General features: G+C 45.7%; 1 pseudogene; it reads left to right on the top strand.

The window, feature by feature from the left end:
- The first annotated feature begins 5,666 nt into the window (after window positions 1-5,666).
- On the top strand, window positions 5,667-8,038 carry LOC119357614 (annotated as a pseudogene).
- The last annotated feature ends 884 nt before the right edge of the window (window positions 8,039-8,922 follow it).

The following is an 8,922-nucleotide window of genomic DNA, read 5'->3' as shown; positions in this document are numbered from 1 at the left end:
TGCAGCCGGAAGGTTTTGTCGATCCTAAGAATGCTGACAAGGTGTGCAAGCTCCAACGCTCGATTTATGGGCTGGTGCAAGCATCTCGGAGTTGGAACATTCATTTTGATAAGATGATCAAAGCGTTTGGGTTTATGCAGACTTATGGAGAAGCCTGCATTTAAAAGAAAGTGAGTGGGAGCTCTCTAGCATTTCTCATATTATATGTGGATGACATACTGTTGATGGGAAATGATATAGAATTCTTGGAAAGTATAAAGGCCTACTTGAACAAGTGTTTTTCAATGAAGGACCTTGGAGAAGCTGCTTATATATTAGGCATCAAGATCTATAGAGATAGATCGAGACGTCTAATTGGTCTTTCACAGAGTACGTACCTTGACAAGATATTGAAGAAGTTCAAAATGGATCAGTCAAAGAAGGGGTTCTTGCCTGTATTGCAAGGTACGAGATTGAGCACGGCTCAATGCCCGACCACGGCAGAAGATAGAGAAAAGATGAGTGTCGTCCCCTATGCCTCGGCCATAGGGTCTATCATGTATGCTATGCTGTGTACCAGACCTGATGTAAACCTTGCCGTGAGTTTGGTAGGAAGGTACCAAAGTAATCCCGGCATGGAACACTGGACAGCGGTTAAGAATATCCTGAAGTACCTGAAAAGGACTAAGGAAATGTTTCTCGTTTATGAAGGTGACGAAGAGCTCGTCGTAAAGGGTTACGTCGATGCTAGCTTCGACACAGATCTGGATGACTCTAAGTCACAAACCAGATACGTGTATATTTTGAATGGTGGGGCAGTAAGCTGGTGCAGTTGCAAGCAAAGCGTTGTGGCGGGATCTACATGTGAAGCGGAGTACATGGCAGCCTCGGAGGCAGCGCAGGAAGCAGTCTGGGTGAAGGAGTTCATTACCGACCTAGGAGTCATACCCAATGATTCGGGCCCCATGACCCTCTTCTGTGACAACACTGGAGCTATTGCCCTTGCCAAGGAGCCCAGGTTTCACAGGAAGACCAGGCATATCAAGCGTCGCTTCAACTCCATTCGTGAAAGTGTTCAAAATGGAGACATAGAGATTTGTAAAGTACATACGGACCTGAATGTAGCAGATCCGTTGACTAAACCTCTCCCTAGAGCAAAACATGATCAACACCAGAACAGCATGGGTGTTCGATTCATCACAATGTAACTAGAATATTGACTCTAGTGCAAGTGGGAGACTGTTGGAAATATGCCCTAGAGGCAATAATAAAATGGTTATTATTATATTTCTTTGTTCATGATAATTGTCTATTGTTCATGCTATAGTTGTGTTATCCGGAAATCGTAATACATGTGTGAATACATAGACCACAACACGTCCCTAGTGAGCCTCTAGTTGACTAGCTCGTTGATCAAAGGATAGTCATGGTTTCCTGACTATGGACATTAGATGTCATTGATAACGGGATCACATCATTAGGAGAATGATGTGATGGACAAGACCCAATCCTAAGCTTAGCTCAAAGATCATGTAGTTCGTTTGCTGTAGCTTTTCTGAATGTCAAGTATCATTTTCTTAGACCATGAGATTGTGCAACTCCCGGATACCGTAGGAGTGCCTTGGGTGTGCCAAACGTCACAACATAACTGGGTGGCTATAAGGTACATTATAGGTATCTCCGAAAGTGTCTGTTGGGTTGGCACGAATCGAGACTGGGATTTGTCACTCCGTATGACGGAGAGGTAGCTCTGGGCCCACTCGGTAATGCATCATCATAATGATCTCAATGTGATCAAGTGGTTGATCACGGGATCATGCATTATGGTACGAGTAAAGTGACTTGCCGGTAACGAGACTGAACAAGGTATTGGGATACCGACGATCGAGTCTCGGACAAGTAACGTACCGATTGACAAAGGGAATTGTATACGGATTGATTGAATCCTCGACATCGTGGTTCATCCGATGAGATCATCGTGGAGCATGTGGGAGCCAACATGGGTATCCAGATCCCGCTGTTGGTTATTGACCGGAGAGTCATCTCGGTCATGTCTGCATGTCTCCCGAACCCGTAGGGTCTACACACTTAAGGTTCGGTGATGCTAGGGTTGTTAGGAAGACTTGTATGTGATTACCGAATGTTGTTCGGAGTCCTGGATGAGATCCCGGACGTCACGAGGAGTTCCGGAATGATCCGTAGGTAAAGATTTATATATGGGAAGTTGTCATATGGTCGCCGGAAAGTTTTGGGGGCATATCAGTATTGTACCGGGGCCACCGGAGGGGTTCCGGGGGTCCACCGAGAGGGTCCACCTCTTCCGGAGGGCCTTATGGGCTGTATGGAGAAGGGAACCAGCCCAAGTGGGCTGGGGTGCCACACCCCCCTAGGGCCCATGCGCCTAGGGTTGGGGGAAACCCTAAGGGGGGGGGGCGCCCCCTTGCTTGGGGGGCAAGCCCCCCTCCCCTTGGCCGCCGCCCCCCCTCTAGATCTCATCTAGGGGGGGGGGGGCGGCCCCCTTCCCCTTTCCCTTATAAATAGAGGGGTGAGGGGAGGGCTGCAAACAACATCCAAGGCGCAGCCCCTCGCCTTCCCAACACCTCTCCTCCTCCATAAGAGCTTGGCGAAGCCCTGCCGGAGTACTGCAGCTTCATCACCACCACACCGTCGTGCTGCTATTGGAGCCCTCTTCCTCAACCTCTCCCTCCTCCTTGCTGGATCAAGGCGCGGGAGACGTCCTCGCTCCGTACGTGTGTTCAACGCGGAGGTGCCGTCCGTTCGGCACTATGATCTTCGGTGATTTGGATCACGTCGAGTATGACTCCATCAATCCCGTTCTTTTGAATGCTTCCGCTCGTGATCTACAAGGGTATTTAGATGCACTCTTCTCTCCCTCGTTGCTAGATGACTCCATAGATTGATCTTGGTGATGCGCAGAAAATTTTAAAATTCTCCTACGTTCCCCAACAACAAGCCCCAACAACGTGTACATCTACTCCGTCAAGACCGGACCGACAAGTACCCCAACGTCATGTGTACAACTACCGTCGCCGAAGACCTGGGTAGAAAAAACGTCAAGTACCTATGACCGAATAACGCCAAGTACCTCTCCGAAAACGAACATGTACCACTACGTCCGGAGGCATCAGATCCATCAAGTCCAACAACGACTGTGTACAACTATCGGCGACCCCGAACGACTATGAAACGTGAACCTCTACTTCCCCTCCAAAACGTGTCCCACTACCGCCGCCCGAACGTCTACGAAACATGTACCACGACCATCGTTGAAGACCCCGTGGACGTCAAGTTCCGTGTCGTGACCCCGAACATCTACGGACTTGAACCACTACTTCCCTCGACGACCTGTGAACGACTACTTCCTCTACGAACCGATCCGCTTCGAAACGCACGCTTCGAAGGTATAACCCCGAGATGACCGTCCGAGAATGATTGCATGCATTGTATGAGATGCACCCGTTGTCTGCACCGTGTCCGTAGTGTCTCTCGCTTCCATGTTGTCAACACTTGGGACACCTGGTAACCGGGAGGACCCCACCTTCTATCGCATGTCACGCTCCCGTCACTTTTCCTCTTGCACTGGTATCTCCGTGAGATATCGGAACTGGAATGTTGCCGTGGCACCATTTCTATTTAACGGAATTGTTGTTTGATGTTTCCGGCCTCATTTAAAATGCCTAACTGTGTATTTTACTCATGTTTCACCTCTTGCCATGTTTAACAACATTTAAAATTGTTGGGTACATAAACGGGAGATAACTAAATAATTGATGTGGTGTTTCGTCAATATGCAACTCGTTGCATATTGAGCTCCACTAATTTGTAGTGTTGTTTGTTGCACTTTGCCATGCCATGCTTCATTAAACCGGACATGCATCATACTTGGTTGTGCATCATGCCATGTTGATGTGATGGTTGTTTACTATGTTGCTTGCTTCTTTCCGGTTTGCTTCTCTCGTTAGCTTCGGTTTCGGTCCGGAGTTGTGAGGATTCGTTCGACTACATCCATTTGTCTTCTTCATGGACTCGTTCTTCTTCCTTGCGGGATCTCAGGCAAGATGACCATACCCTCGAAATCACTTCTATCTTTGCTTGCTAGTTGTTCGCTCTTTTGCTATGCCGCGATACCTACCACTTGCTATATCATGCCTCCCATATTGCCATGTCAAGCCTCTAACCCACCTTTCCTAGCAAACCGTTGTTTGGCTATGTTACCGCTTTTGCTCAGCCCTTCTTATAGCGTTGCTAGTTGCAGGTGAAGATAAAGTTTGTTCCATGTTGGAACATGGATATTGTTGGGATATTATTATTATATCATATTTATTTTAATGCATCTATATACTTGGTAAAGGGTGGAAGGCTCGGCCTTATGCCTGGTGTTTTGTTCCACTCTTGCCGCCCTAGTTTCCGTCATACCGGTGTTATGTTCCTTGATTTTGCGTCCCTTACGCGGTTGGGTGTTATGGGAACCCCCTGATAGTTCGCTTTGAATAAAACTCCCCCGGGTCAGTGCTTCTCTAAGTGTTGGTCCGAACTAGAGCCCCTTGCAGTGCCACCTCGGGGAAACTTGAGGGCTGGTTTTAGTTGCACGGATTGCTCATCCGGTGTTGCCCTGAGAACGAGATATGTGCAGCTCCTATCGGGATGTCAGTGCATCGGGCGGTCTTACTGGTCTTGTTTTACCATTGTTGAAATGTCTTATAACCGGAATTCTGAGTCTGATTGGGTCTTCCTGGGAGAAGAAATATCCTTCGTTGACCATGAGAGCTTGTGATGGGCTAAGTTGGGATACCCCTGCAGGGTTTGAACTTTTGAAAGCCATGCCCGCGGTTATGTGGCAGATGGGAATTTGTTAATATCAGGTTGTAGAGAACTTGACACTAAACTTAATTAAAATGAACCAACCACATGGGACCGTGATGGTCTCTTCTCGGTGAAGTCCGGGAAGTGAACACAGTCTTGTGTTATGCTTGAACGTAAGTAGCTTTCAGGATCACTTCTTGATCACTTCTAGCTTCTCGACCGTTGTGTTGCTTCTCTTCTCGCTCTTATTTGCGTAAGTTAGCCACCATATATGCTTAGTGCTTGCTGCAGCTCCACCTCACTACCCTTTCATATCCATAAGCTTAAATAGTCTTGATCTCGCGGGTGTGAGATTGCTGAGTCCTCGTGACTCACAGATACTTCAACAATTGCAGGTGCCGATGATACCAGTGCAGGTGACGCAACCCAGCTCAAGTGGGAGCTCGATGAAGATCTTGATCGTTGTTTTGTTTCGTTTCCTGTTGATCAGTAGTGGAGCCCAGTTGGGACGATCGGGGATTTAGCATTTGGGGTTGTCTTCTTTATTTTTGGTTCCATAGTCGGAGCTTGATTGTATTCTGGATGATGTATGTATAACTTGTATTTGTGTGAAGTGGCGATTGTAAGCCAACTCTTTATCCCATTCTTATTCAGTACATGGGATTGTGTGAAGATTACCCTCTTACGACAAACCTACTATGAGGCTATGCCTCTAAGTCGTGCCCCGACACGTGGGAGATATAACCACATCGTGGGTGTTACACCGATAGTCAACCCGTGATGAATAATAATGATCTATTTTAATTTTTATAGTACACATATTGAATTGTACAAGTTTAATATTTGAATTATGAACGTAGGAAATGTCGTCATCGGACGACAAAAGTTTCCCGGGGAGTGCAGTTGGTGCAACGATGACCGAGGTATGTGCGACAGGCCTCACCTGGACGAAGATCGGCGCTTCAGCATTAAGCTCCAGGAGACCTTCGATGTTGAAACAGTACGCAACGACAAAAAGTGTTTTTTTCATAATTAAGCATGACTTCAACTATTTCAACATGTAACTTTCATCTTTTACAATTCGAGTAGCTTATCCCATGCCATGCAAGACGCTATGTCTTGGAGAGGATAAATTTTGAAGACCATGAAAATTTCAAAACAAAGAAAATTCACCTAAGGACCCATCATGATGTGGATTCTGAAGTAAATCTGTATAATTCTGAGAGCGTAACTCATTTTGGTTGCAAAAATTGGAAAGAACTTTGCAAGATGTATGGTTTTTATGAGGGTATGCTTGTCACCATGGATCTTGGTGATCCTGACAACGACCAAGACAATATGGACATTTGGGTCCTTGTTGATACACTTCCAATTGTACCGCTATGTGAGTTTCTCAAACATAGTTATTAATCAATTTATATTGTTCATTTCAAAATATATAGTTGACAACTTATTTCCATTGACAGCTTATTTTCATTGTTCAAACAATGTGTGGAACATGGTAGATAGAACCTACTACACCGATGGCTCTGAGTTAACTTATCAGGAGAAAAATCGCCTGGTCACATTTTGTAATGATCTTGAGAATTACAATATCTATTATAAAACTCCTCCACATTATGATCAATACGTGCCACCAGTGCACGTGTTGAACTACAGTAACATCCATGGAGATGACATGGTAAGATTTTTTACTATTACGACATCTGTGTATCTTTTGCATAAATTCTTTTAAAACTTAACTACATTGCTAACTACGAAGTTATTACTATGTTTTTCAACAAAAAATCCTGAATGATTGTGTGCCTCATCTGATGCATCAGAATGGTCGCCTTGATGTTATGGACATACGGCCAGGTCATCCTACCAATCTCACTTGTCCATATCGGATTTCTAAAAGAGGTGGAGACATGAAATCATAGAATGGAAAAAATGTATGGACAATCGTAAGGAGGTTCTTGAAAGCACAAGGAAGCGAAGCGCAAGAATTGGAGACAGGATGAAAATTCATTCTCCGTAATGGAGAGTCGGGGCCTATATTGTTTTATACTATTTTACCTTAAAGAGGGTATTTGGGTCCTACCTAATACTGATGATCATGTGCTAAGAACAATTAAGTTGGGTTGGTTCGATGACTATGAGGATGATGATCGTATAACTTGTTATAAATAACGAGTAGAAGTTATACGATGATACTTAAGCATGACCTGGTCAAGTAGCCATTGACCTCCTACGTTGTAGGGCAGAAACACCAAATTGTGGCACCTTACTGGAAGCACTATAGGGCCTGGCGTTTCTGCCCTGAGAAGAAATATCAAGGCTTGGGGCATTTCCAGTTACGCGTGCCGCGACCACTTATCTCTCCAGGGAAGAAACGCCGGCAAGTTTGGCGTGTCTAGATGGAGCAAAAACACCATAAACCTTGGTGTTATCAAAATTGTCAGATCGTGCTAAAAAATCTGAAAGGGCTCGGATCGTACTAAAGTTTCCTGACAAGATCAAAACAGTGATTTAGCCAAAAATATGCCCAATGCCCATACCAAATGGGTATCCATGCCATCGAATATCCATTAGGGCCTCTCTTCATGTACAAAGTTGTTTACATTAAAATACTGAATGCGACAAGGCCAACCAAATTTGGCCCCATACACTCAACTTAATTCTTCCACTGGAGTGTTTTTTAAGGGTTTGATGGAGCTGCTAACGTGGAGGTTTGAGATTGGATTAAACAGGTGGGAAGGGGTCCACCCCCTGAAAATCAGGTGGGGAGAGAGTTATGGTTTTGGAAAATTAAGTAAAACACTCGTATTAGTTCACCGTGACCGACATGGTCGCACTCTCCGGCGCCCACACCATCGGGTAGGCGCAGTGCCAGAACTTCAGGGACAGACTCTACAACGAGACCAATATCAACTCCGGCTTCGCGACGTCGCTCATAGCCAACTGCCCCCAGCCGACCGGCTCCGGTGACCGTAACCTGGCCAATCTGGACGTGTCGACCCCGTACTCCTTTGACAACGCTTACTACAGCAAGCTCAAGTCCCAGAAAGGGCTCCTACACTCCGACCAGGTGCTCTTCACGGGCACAGGTGGCGGCACCGACAACACCGTCAACAACTTCGCAAGCAACCCAGCGGCGTTCAGCAGCGCCTTCGCCTCCGCCATGGTAAAGATGGGGAGCCCGTTGACTGGCTCTCAGGGCCAGGTCAGGATCAGCTGCTCCAAGGAGAATTAATTGGGCAAAATGGTCATATATGTGGGATTAACAAGGCTAGCAACGGCCATTATAGCGCTTTCTTGGACCATAAGCTTGTGAAAATACGAGATGTGTCATATACGTATGTCAATGGCCCTGTGCAAAGGCATGAAGGCCATGTGGTGCAATAGGAACTATCAATGAGCAACTTCCCTTTTTGTGATGTATAACAGACTTCTACGATATGAATTATTGTCGCTTCATCCTTTGTCTTTTAAAAGCCTAATAATACTCACTAGCTACATTGTGAAACGGAGAGAGTATGTCTTAGGTCAAATTTGTGGTCAAAGTTTGACTTAGGTCAAATTTGTGGTTAAAGTTTGACGCAAAATACAAGAGGTGCCTTTAAACTTAAATGGAGAAAGTACATGGCAACCTTATCTCAAGGTAAACACGCTCCAAAAGTATTAAACACACCATCAAAGTACTCATACATCCCATAATAATGTAGTACATTGGTCTCTTAAAAAAATACATCGGTCTTGAGGAGCTCCCAGAGGATTCAGTGGACGCGGTGGATGCCAAATCTTTCAAAGTTGTCACGTTAGACATGTGTTTGAGCATCCGAACAGCGCCCTCAACACGCTGATGCAGCAGCGCACCTCCAGGCCAGTGAACACATCAGATGCAAAAGATTTCAAGGGATCGGGATTAGGCATATTGTGAAGCAGATTAGGCCCTTTGCCGTTTCGCATGGGGAGCATGGGTACAACAGAGGTGAAGTCAATGTGAAAGGGTGTTGTACGTGCGACCAAAGGAATCAGCCAACATGGAGTGTTCTCTGAGTGAAGAAATCAGATGAATTGAAACTTGGCTTACGCAGATCCTTCCATGACTTGATCATTGATAGTTTATTCTTCTTC

The sequence above is a fragment of the Triticum dicoccoides genome, chromosome 2A (genome assembly GCF_002162155.2).
Source record: "Triticum dicoccoides isolate Atlit2015 ecotype Zavitan chromosome 2A, WEW_v2.0, whole genome shotgun sequence".
NCBI classification, from domain to species: domain Eukaryota; kingdom Viridiplantae; phylum Streptophyta; class Magnoliopsida; order Poales; family Poaceae; genus Triticum; species Triticum dicoccoides.
The sequence above is the reverse complement of the archived record's forward strand: the minus strand, read 5'-3'. Positions and strand labels throughout refer to the sequence as shown.